Source organism: Bos grunniens, chromosome 13 (genome assembly GCF_055505025.1).
Source record: "Bos grunniens cultivar Pamir isolate PY7600 chromosome 13, Bosgru_T2T1.0, whole genome shotgun sequence".
NCBI classification, from domain to species: Eukaryota; Metazoa; Chordata; class Mammalia; order Artiodactyla; family Bovidae; genus Bos; species Bos grunniens.
The window spans coordinates 6,722,695-6,734,293 of NC_141177.1; the positions used below are offsets into that span (position 1 = coordinate 6,722,695).

General features: G+C 57.2%; 1 long non-coding RNA gene across 2 annotated transcripts; it reads left to right on the top strand.

Moving 5' to 3' along the window:
* The first annotated feature begins 2,657 nt into the window (after positions 1-2,657).
* LOC147360052 (uncharacterized) lies at positions 2,658-11,111 on the top strand. 2 transcript variants are annotated; one of them, XR_015138587.1, is made up of 4 exons: positions 2,658-8,406; positions 8,616-8,768; positions 9,106-10,501; positions 10,858-11,111. It is a non-coding gene; the product is annotated as an uncharacterized LOC147360052 (long non-coding RNA). The 2 variants fall into 2 exon arrangements; XR_015138586.1 differs by having other exon boundaries at positions 9,106-11,111.
* The last annotated feature ends 488 nt before the right edge of the window (positions 11,112-11,599 follow it).

Below are 11,599 nucleotides of genomic sequence, written 5' to 3' on the forward strand. Positions count from 1 at the left end.
GGATGGCTCATGGGTCACTGGATAGCCAAGCAGTGTCCACATTTTTTATTAAGACATTCATTTCAGAAGAACATTCTGAAGGACTTCATTACTTTTAGTCACTATTTCGCAATTAATTAGGAACCGTTTTTGATGAATGAGGGATAGGAATCGAGTCTCAATGGCTCAAGGAAAGTTAGGGCTGGCATCATAACTGAAACCTGCAGAGGTGGACGGGTCCTGCCCTGGCCGAGTCTGCAGAAGAGCTGCTGCTGGACGTGGGAGATGTGACCCCGAAGGGAAGCTGGTCAGCAGGGGGCTTGGGTGTCGCCTGAGAGTGCAGTCCCTCGGCTCTGGCGCTCAGATCCTGTTCGGGGAGCGGTCACCCCTGCTGGTGGGCGTCCTGTGTCCAGCAACTGTCCCCACAGGAACAGACTGGTACATACTGAGAGCTGTGCAAATCTGATTGCAAATCTGATTCGATGTGTTTCATTGTTCTCCTAATCTGTACAGCGTTCACTGCAGGGACCAGCTAGTCCTGGGTCCCACCTTCTCAGGGTTGGATAGGAACCCACCTTCAAGTCAACGAAGAAACCAAGTCCCCACCCAACAGCCCTGCACTGGGAGAAGAACCGCGTCAGTGACCCAGGGTGTAGACGGGAGCTTCTCTGACCTGAATCCAAACCCGCTCCCTGATGGGAGGCCGAGGAGTTCAGCTGTGGGGCTCGGTCACCCAGCGAGGGTCTGCTGGTTAGCACGTGGTCAGTGGGCACCCCTTAGAACCCGAGACTCGCCTCTTCCATCCTCTCGAGGCAGGGGTGCCCTGGACGCCGGTTCATTGATTGCGCGTGGTGCCAGGGTCTCCCGAGCACCGTGTCCCGCTGGTGACCCATCTCTTGACACCCCTGGGCGCCGGGCCCCGCCGACCGATTCACCCTGGAGGCCGGTCCCAGAGCCTATTTCATGGCTCATTCAAGAGGAAAACAAGGAGGATGCTTCCATTTCACCTGTTAAAGGATTTAATTCCCAAGGGACTTGGTCACCACAGCATCAGCATGGCCTGGTTCCCAGGTCATTTTTCATTTGTATTCTGATGAAACCTCCCAAACCCCTTCAATCTCTGCCTTGGGCCCCAGTGGAAGTCACACGGCTGGGCCCAAGGGGACCTCTGGTCAGGGGTCTGGGGGCTGGAAGGGGAGGGGAGCAGAGGGTGTCTGATCACTCCATGTGACTGATGTGTGAGGTGACACCCTCAGTGAGTGATGGGGACCAGTCCCCCCTAAAGGTGGGGCCCCATGGAAACACATCTGATAAATGTCCAATTAAATGTTCAGAGGACCCTTATTCCCAGAGCAGTTTTAGCCCCAGACGTCTTCAAGCTCCTGACCTTGCTCACACCCGTGTTTACATGCAGATTGCTGGCCCCCCTCCTTCCCGCATCCTCCTGCTCCTCATGGAGGGGGGTGAGGACGCCTGGCCACCCTCAGGTCAAACAGGCGACACAGGATGTGAGTGGGAGAGCGGGGGGCTGGTCTGCTGGTGGGAGACTCAAGGGAGGGGAACAGAAGCCAGGGCCTGAATCAACATGCTGAGTGGTATCCGGCCTGGCCTGTTTCCTGGTCCCAAAGGTCTCCTCAGTGGTCTTCCTTGGGGGTCCCTCCTGAAGCTCTTGATGCTTTCTAGGGATTTAAGGTCCTGCATTCCTTGGAGATGCTCTCACAGCTGTGATGGGCCAGGAAGGCCTCTCAGGAGCCTGAAGACTCAGAACCTGTCCTGGTAAAAGATGGTAGTTGTGTCACTTGGGTTCTGAGGTTGCAGGTCGGATTCTGAGGTCAGGACAAGAGGGACTGACCTGAAGGAAACAGGAGCAGAGCACCAGGACTCGGAGGGGCAGGGCCTCCTTGGGGTCTGGGCAGACAGCTGGGAATCAGAGTGAATTAAATACTCCAGGGAGGATCAACAGGCCCTTATCCATAGGACAGAGCAGGGCCAGAAAGCCAATGTCCACTCCAGGAGCCGGTACCTAGCCTGATTCCTCCCCAATCCTGTCAGGGACTGGTTGAGTAAAGCAGATTCAAGCTGGTGGAACCTTAGGGGTCATTTCATATTTTTCATCCCACAGGCAGCAGCAGCGCTGAGGCTGGGGCGCGATGTGACCTGGGCAGGGAGCAGGCACAGAAGGGGCACTAGAGTCCTGGTTTGCCCACTATGATGGACAATCCCCTGAATATGACACAGTGGTCCTCCCAGAATGGAGGAGGGGATTCAGATACTGAACCAACTGTAAAAAAAAAATCATGTTGTGTGCTAAAGGGGGAAAAAGAAAGAGCCAGTAATTGCTCTCCTCCATCTTTACTGGGTGCTTCAAAGAACAGAGATTCAGGAGGAAATGTAACATTTTTATTGAAGTCTAGAAAAGCCTGAGGGGGTGTGGGGAAGCTAATTGGGCCACTCTTCTGTCTTCATAACTGTTTCACATCAGGCCACATCTCATTCACCGAGAGGACACCAAACAGTACTGGTAAGTGCTTTAAGGAATGAACATTTCCAGTTTGACTTTATAAGTTCCCAAAGTGTAAGCACACTTGGTTTCCTCTAACCGTTCATTTTACAAATGTTTATTGAGCACCTACTGTGTGCTGGGCCCTGCATGGGGCGGGGGCGGGGGGTTCAGCAGTGAACAGGGCAGGCAAGGTCCCCTTCCAAATGAAGCAGATCTTTTAATGGGGGTTGATGGAGCACAGCACACACACCGGGAAACCAGAGAACCCCAGAGACTGATGAGCGAGGAGGAAAAGAAAGCATGGGGCATGATTGGCAGGGGGCTGTCATGCTAGATCGGGGAAGGGGCGGGGAGGGGGCTCTCTGAGGAAGTGGATGTGAGCTGAGCCCCAGATGACAAGGGGCAGCGGGGAGCTGCCTGGGGAGGACTGTGGGGGAGGACTCAGGCAGAGCAGGCACCGGAGTATGACACCAGCAGCACGTGGTTCTGGGGGAGCAGCCGCCACTCAGAGGTCTCTGCTTCCTTCCCCCAAGTCTCTGCCCTGTGAGTGGAGGATGTTGCTCCGACAGCCAGTCCGCTGCCCACTCAGGCCCCGGGCACCAGGCTGTGACTCAGTAATTGTATTTCTCAGTCTCTCCCTTCAGCGAACAGAGGGATGTGGATTCTAAAACTTCACCCCTCTTATCAACAAGTTCCTCCAAGTCCCAGGGCTTTGTCGTTCAGGTATGCTTCTATTCATTCACGCATTCACTCGCTGGCTCGCTCACTCATTCATTCCACAGGTGTCTATGGAGGGGCTGCTGTGCTCTGACCAGCTCTAAGCACTGGGATCAAAGCCGGTGAACAAAACGGAAAAGTCCCTCCTGGAGGAACATCCACCCTAATACAGAGACGAAGGCTGACGTCAATCGGTAAAAGGGCTGATGTGTCAGGGGATGTTTGGTGCTTTGGTGAGAAATACGGCAGGGAGGTGTACGCTGAGGGTGGGGGTGTTATTTTAAAGTGGGGTGAGGGAGGCCCTCTGAGAAAGTGGCAGAGAGGGAGCAGCCCTGAGAGTCTCTGGGGAGGAGCTTTCATGCGAAGACCCCGGGGTGGGCGTGGAGCTGGGTTTCAGCGTCACCAGAGAGGAGGGAGGACGGGGTCCGGGTCAGGGGAACCAGAGCCGTGAGGAGGGGCCGGGTCAGGAAGGGCCCGCGTCAAGGGAAGGACGTGGCTTCTCCTCTGTCGGTGGAGCCGCCGAGGGTTTAGAGCAGAGGGTGGCAGCGCCTGGCTCTGCGTTTCTCCTCCGGAGCCTCAGCAGCACGCGCGTCTTGGACACGACGGGCCTCCGCAGTCCCGGGTCCCAGGCCGGGCTCCGGCCGGGCTGCTGGCCGCCCGCTCCAGGCCCGGGGGCTGCTGGCCGCCCGCTCCAGCCCGGGGGCTGCTGGCCCGGGGCCCCCTCTGCCGCCTCGCGTTCGCGGCATTTCTCATGTCCATCCGCTCCCCAGTCTGGCCCGTGTAAGGGCCTCATTACACCGGACGGGCTCATGAAGCATCTTTTTAAAGGTTAATGGTCACTGGCGAGGGAACAAAGGGCCGCTGGGCATCTCCACCTCTTTGATGATGTGGAGTTTTCAATTAAGTGAAAACGGGAGGCGTGTCTCCTCACAGGTGCCTGGTCTGAGCACCAAGCAGCCAAGGCGGCCGCGGGGTGTCTCGAGGCTGGAACCGTCAGGCCAGGTGAGCCACAGGCGCTTTGCAGAGGTGACTCCCAGGCGAGGGAGGGTCAGATCACCCCGCTCCTCCGCCTGCTCCCACAGGGGAGCTCTGTGAATGGAGAGGTGGTTCTGGAGGCTTCCGCCAGCTGGCCCGGAAGCCCTGGGAGGGCAGGGTAAGGGCTGGTCTCGGGTCATCCTGCCAGTGCCTGGCAATGTCTGGCCACAGCAGGTGTGCAGGTGTGGGGCTGCTGTTAAGTGATGAGTTCTGCTCCATGGCAAGGAAGGAAATTGATCCAAGTGCTCTCTTCATGCCTCCCTAAACTGTCACAGTGTTTCCTGCTCAATTATTTCAGCCATTCAGTTTTGAGTTATTGCAAGCCCAGATGCGGGTTCAATCCCTGGGTCAGGAAGATGCCCTGGAGAAGGGAATGGCAACCCACTCTAGTATTCTTTGCCTGGAAATTCCCACGGACAGAGGAGCCTGGTGGGCTACAGTCCATGGGGTCCCAAAGAGACAGGACTCAGCCGCTGAGCATGCACTCTCTGTATTAGTTACCCATTGCTGAGTAACAAACCTTGGCAAATTTAATGGCTTAAATAGCACTCATTCATTATTTCATAGTTTCTGTGGATTGGTCATCTGGTCACTGCTTTGCTGGGTCCTCTGCTCACGGGTCTTATAGCTATAATCAAGGTGTCTGCAGAATTTGGGTCTCATCTGAATGCTTGACTGGGGACTGACCCATGACCAGGCTCATTTATGTGGTGGTTGACAGGATTTGGTTCTTTTGGGGTCATTTTGCTGGGGACCACCCTTAATTCCTTGCCGGTGGAGTTCTTCCCAACATGGTAACTTTCCTGCTCAAATTTAGCCAAAGGGGAAGTCTTCTGGCAAGACAGAGGCTGCTGTCTTCCGTAACCATCCAGTTGAGACTGGAAGGAAAACCTGCCCTTGTAGCTGGAATCAGGTGAAATCTGGCTGTAAATTAGCCTATCAGAAACCAAAAGGCCGTGTCACAAGCACAATTAGGGAGGCTGTCGCTGTCAGCCAAGTGGGAATGATGGAGAGAGAGAGACAATGTCCGTCCAGAGGGATGAGAGGAGGGACCGTTGTGGGGGATGGAAGGGGGACAGGCCTGCCCCCAGCAGACACATCGTCCCACAGAGAACTGGCCCAGGATGGGGAGATGCCCTCGGAGGTTAGTGTGTGGTTTGAGGCTGGAATGCCTGGCTCATGGGGGGGGTGACTGGTGGTCCCCTGGGAGCTGCAGGGGAGTCTTAGCCAGATGGTGGGGTCCTCAGAGGCTCAGCCCCTTTGAGGGGGTGATGGCCCCCTGCCCTGTCCCTCTGAAGGTGGCCATAAGGGAGGGAAGCCAAAGAGCTCAGCATTGGACAGACTGGGATGCGAGTCCCACTTCCTGCCAGGCCAGTGACCATGAGCCTCAGTTTCTCCGGCTGTCAAGTGGGGCTAATATTAACTTATATCAACTGCCTGATGGTGGGAGGCCCTAGGTATGCATCTTTAAGGAACGAGGGCTTCATTACCCTCATTTACAGCCGTGAAAACAGAGGCACAGAGGGGTTAAGTCCTTTACCTGGGGTCACACAGATGCTCCCTGCGCCTGGACTCCAGACTAGTGAGGATGCAGCGCACCCCTGGCACCAAGCTGGTGAGCTGGCAGGGGCTCAGGAATGTCAGGAGCAGTCTGCGATCGTCACACGTGCCGCCCACGTGTGCCAGGAGAGAAGCCACTGCCTTTGCCTCCAAGGGTCATCGCGGGCAGGAAGGGAGGGCACACACGTGGGGCACGGGGCACCTGCTGTGGCAAAGTCAGCTGACGGCACCCACTTGGCGGGGTCAGAGTGGCTCTTGCTGAGGACGTCACAAGGGGTAACCGCCTGCTCCTCCGGGCGAGGGGTTGTCTGCCAGATCCCATGAGCCTGGTCCCAAGTGTAGGTCAGGGTATGGGTCCCGGGTTCTTGGGGAGAGGTGGCCGGGCCCAGCTCAGGCCTCCCTTGGGGGCCTGTCCCCCATCACTGTCTGGGGGGCTGCTCCTGGTGGGCTCAGGAGGTTGTAGGGCTGAGCGGCCACAGGCCAGGGTTCTGCCTTCTGGTCTGTGCCCCCAACCCCAGGCCCACCTTGTCAGCTACTGGGCAAACCCTGGAGCAGTGACCGCTCAGGGTCCAGTGGGCGCAGCCCTCCTGCCCCGGCCCCGACTGCAGGAGGAAGAGGGTGAACCCCCCCGCGCCCCCCACACACTGTAGGACAAATGGCTTCTGGCCCAATACACCCACAAGCAGATGTGTCTGGTGCTGAATTGATTGAACTGCAGGTTGTGATGCATTAGTGGGTCTTGAAATCAGTTCAGAGGGTGGAGCCCTGCACTTGAAGTCCACCCTGGAGCGGAGTAGACAAGATGCGGAGACAGCAGAGGGTGTGGTCTGCAGTGAGGGGAGGCTGCTGGGGAAACTTCTCCTCTGTTGTCACATGGACAGGGGTGAGTGTGTGGGGGCACCGTGGGAATGTGTTTCTCACTGCGGTTGTTATTAAAATGTGCTTGACCAATGCTCACCGCCTTAGGGTCACATGACAGGTAAGTCATCCCGGGGGCCCAGGGGGTCAGGGCTCTGTTGAATCTGGGAGGAGACTGTAAAGCCTGGAAGATGAAGGTGAGAAAGAATGCACCATGGAGACGGCACCAGGGCTGGCACAGCGGTGAGTGCCTCCCCACCCCCCCACCACCTCGTGTCCCCACTTTCTTTTTTTTTTAATTTTTATTTATTTATTTTTAGCTGCACTCGGTCTTTGTGGCTCCAGGGACAGGCTCAGAGGCTGCAGACAGGCCCTCTGCTGGTTCCCAGAGAAACGGGCAGAATGCTCATTGCCTCCATCCTTCCCAGTCTCCCTGCCCCGCACCCTTGACCAGTATTGTTTGGGGTCACCCCCCAGATAAAACTCTTGGACTCGAAGCCTTGTTTCAGGGTCGGCTGCTGGCGAAACCAGAACTGACCCATAGGGTGGAGGCCTTGCTTCTGGTCTGTTTGCATCTGAGGGTGTGGCATATGTATATGTATGAATGTGAATATCTTCCCTGAATTGAGGTGGATTTACAAGACAAAAAAAGTGGGTACAAACCAGCGTCAAGGGGTTTATAAGGCAGGCGGCAAGGATGAAGTTCTCATCTCATCATCCATAATGGGGCAGGGGGAGGGGGCCTGCAGGACAAAATGAGGGCAGCGGGAGGGGAGGAGGGTGGACGGAGGGGAGGGGGGAGATGGAGGGATGGGTGCGTGATAGATGGGACAAGAGGGTCTTGACAGGGACGGGGCAGCTTCCTCAGCACTGGGCCAGCACTGCCCTGACTCAGAAGCACGAGCCGTCCATGCAGGGCCCCCTCTGGGCTCTCGGTCTCTGTTAGAACAGGACAGGCGGCCAGCAGATCCTTGGGGCCATTCAGTTTTCATTCCATTTGTGTGGGGCCTGGGCACACGTGCGTGCAGACTTACACACATGTGCGCACACTCGTACATACATGCCTTCTCTCACCCCCACACACTGGCCACTCAGACACAGCAAGTCAGGTCATTAAGATCCGAGGCCCTGCCTCCACCTCCTCGCAGAGCCCATGTGACCCCACCGATCACAGGAGACCACGGGTCCAGAGGGTGAGCCCTGGCATTGGGCCACGGCTCTCCATGGCAACCAAGCTACCTGTTTGCAAGTTTAAAAGCTCCAGGCTTACAGGAGCTCTCATGTTAATTCATGCAGATCAGCTGTTCACTAGTCAGGGCTCCCACTGTTAAGTGAGGCAGCGGGGCGCACAATTGGCATATGTGTGTGTGTGTGTGTAGGGATGTGTGTGTAGGGGTGTGTCTCTGTGTGTGTAGGTGTGTGTGTGTAGGGGTGTGTGTGTGTGTAGGTGTTTGTGTGTAGGTGTCTGTGTGTGTAGGTGTGTGTGTGTGTGTGTGTGAGGGGACGTGAATCTGGTGCACAGTTAGGATGAGGGTTTGAGGGCAAAATAGCATTACAAATACAGCCGGTAGTAATTGGATTACGGTGGTTGATTGCTTTCAAAGTACTTACCGTGGTGTATTAATATTACATCTGGTGACTTCTGGAGTGTCTCGCTGATAGAATGTGGGCTGTCAGAAGAAAGAACACCGTTGCGAATCTGATCAGATCTCCCCTGTGGTCCTGAAATCGCTGGAGAGGCGATTCACATCCAGGTATGAGATGTGGGAGAAAATCCCACCAAGTCCAAAGAGGTCGGCAGTGCAGGTGGGGTCAGGTGGTGGAGAACCCGGGACCCGTGTGGCGGGACTCGAGGTCTGTGTCCTCGCCCTCTGGGACGGGGTGGGAGGTGGGGCTGGGGAGAAAGTGGTGGTGATGGAGAAAGCTGGAGAGAAATGGCCACGTGTGGTTCCTCTGTCTACAGCAGGTCTCAACCTGATGTCCCGCAGGTGACACAGGAGTGACGAGGGCTTGACCCAATCAGCCAGCAGCCAGCACTTCCGAAGGGATCCCACTTGCCAGACATGTTCCAAACAGGTCTCGGATACTGACTCAGCCAATCCCCCCACCCTGCAGGGTGGGTGCTGTTACAGCTTCCTGTGGAGGGGGATACCCAGGGAGGGAGGAGACTGCAGGACACACGACCAGCAAGGGGCCTGTGGACAGAGCAGCTCAGGGGTCTGGGGGGCATGTCCCGGGTCTCCATGTGGGGGCGAGAGGGAGGGGTGGGGACTGGCGCAAGCTGCAGAGCACGAGCCTGTCTGGAGGCCTGGACTTGGGGCCGCCACGTGCTGCCAGGGGAGGGTCTGGGCCCGGGTGGCCCCTCTCCTGAGACCTTAAGAGAATCAGATTCCCAAGGAAATCTCAAGGTTTTCGCATGTTGACAATAGATTCACTTTTTCCCAAAAACACAGGAGGGATGAACTAGACACCTTCCTGGCTGGTTTTGGTCCACGGTGTAAACTCTGACTCACAGAAAATCATTCTGCAAAGTTGTGAGCATCAGGGCATGTTGGTGCTGGGCTGGGTGGTGCAACATGAGGGCTTTTCCCCCAAGACTGAGTGGTGTTCAGGGGGCACTGCCCAGCAAGCTATGCTGCTCGGAGGGACGTCTGCTCCATCCCCCTGGGGGCCGAGGGGGGCTCTCTGCAGGGGAGGGGTGGGGCCCAGGGTTACAGGGATGCCGGGCCAGGCCCTGTCCTGAGGCAGCCCACAGCCCTGGGGTGGACACGACCTCCACTTTCCCGGGGTTGCCCTGGCGGCTGGAAGGCCAAGTGAGGCTGGGCTTGTTTCCACGCAGCCTCCGTGCTGGGGAGACGTCATCCTGTGGGCCCTGCCCTCCCCCAGCCTCTGGGGGAGTCCTAGGATCCCCAGGCCTGTGGGTAGTTGCCTCTGTAGCTCCGCCTCCAGGCAGACCACCACCCTTCCCCTCAGGCCAGGGCAGGGTCAGGTTCAGGACATTGCCCTTCTGCTCTCTCCCCAGAGGCTGGATGCAAGCCCCACAGAACCGTCTCCCCGTCCTGGAAGGGTCACCTTAAGAACGCCGGGGGCCAGGTTTTGGCGTCTGAGGAGCTCCCTAAGCTCCCTGGGAGCAAAGCGATCCTCTTTTGTCGGCTCTGATGGGGACAACTGACCGCTGTGCTTTAATCAGGAGGGGACACGCTAAGCTGTGGCCTCCTACAGGGCCGCATACACGTCCATTAAGTCGGCCCGTGCACTCTCCTGCTCCCTGCAGCCCGCGAGGCCCGTGCACTCTCCTGCTCCCTGCAGCCCGCGAGGCCCGTGCACTCTCCTGCTCCCTGCAGCCCGCGAGGCCCGTGCACTCTCCTGCTCCCTGCAGCCCGCGAGGCCCGTGCACTCTCCTGCTCCCTGCAGCCCGCGAGGCCCGTGCACTCTCCTGCTCCCTGCAGCCCGCGAGGCCCCCCGCCCCCATTCCGAGGCCAAGGGGGCGCCCCCAGCCCCAGCCCTGACTCCAGAGTCCACAGTGGCCAAGAGAGAACGCCAATCAGCCCAGATTCCTGGCGGCTGCTCAATACAGCAAATTACTTCTTGCAAATTACTCCTTAAAACTGAAATCTGGGCAGGACTCTGCAAGTTCAGGGGCGTCTATTATCTGCTGCTTCCAGGCGCCCGGGCGCATCTGAGGGCAGGGTGCTCATCTGCGGGGGAAGATTCTCTGCAAACTGTGGCTGCTGCTGGGATCGGCCGGCGCCTCCTCTTCTGCTTCTTGTCCCCTGATAGAAGATGGCTCTGGGCGGGAGGAGGCCTCGGCGTCTTCTTCTCCTGTGTCTCCTGGAGTTCGGGTGTCAGGTGTGATGGAGCAATTCAAGCACTGTTTCCACAGGTGTTGTCTGGGCCCTCCCCATCCAGAGGGCAAGGGGCACCCGTCCGAGGCCGCGCATGGGCGCAAAGGGGGCTCGGGTGTGTGGGACACGACAGAGGGCAGTCAGACAACAGGGCCAGGTTGTGGGCATCAAGGGCTCAAAGGCTGGAGGGAGATGTTGGTGCTCAGACAAGTCCCAAAAGACAGAGAGGAGGGAGGCAGATGCCCTGTCATAGAGGCTGAGACATGGGGTCCCAGGGCGGCCCACAGGCCTGCAGATGTCAGAGACAAGCAAGCCCGAGGTGGCCACCCAGAGACAGCCCCCTGCCTTCTGCTTCCCCAGACGTGCGGTCCACAGTGAACTCCGGGGAAGGGAGCTGTTGTAGCCCTGCGTTCCGGGAAACGAACTCACTCAGAAGGACAATGCAGATAGTGGAGTGCGGTTTCTTACACCGGCGGGCCCAAGGCAGAGTCTCCTCTTAGCCAAGGACCCCGACCAGTTTTTGTGAAAACCTTATATACCCTAAGTGTACATGCCCAAACCCAACTCCCCAAATTCCCGGAAACTAGTCTGAATAAAGGAAAACAAAGACACAATCAGAGTTAACCCGTGATTCATATGTCCTAAGCCTAGGTAGTTAACAGTGGACAATTATCAATAGGCCTGTGGTCATACCCCAATAAGCATAATAGAATTTATAATTCTATTCGGTTATACAGACAATTAGGGTATTCTTTTAGGCGACGGAGAATCTAGGTAGAGCCCTGGGACTCTTCCATCCGGAGCGGGGGCCTGGTTTTTCAGTTGGTATGTCATTTCCGTAGATACTGGGCATATAGCTCAAAGTCCACAGTCCGGCCCAAGATGGAGTCTCGCTGTCAAGATAGAGCCTGTTCTGTCTGTTTCCTCCTTCAGAGCCAGCACACAGGAACCCGTGGGTCTCTGTCACTTGGTCTCCCTTTGGTCGCTGCAGAGAACGCTCACAGCCTGCTGCGTGCTCACGTCCTCTCCCCACGCCCTGTATCTCCCAGTCTTGGTTCTCGGTGTCTGTCCAGCAGTTACGGCCTAGACTTGCTCGCAGGGC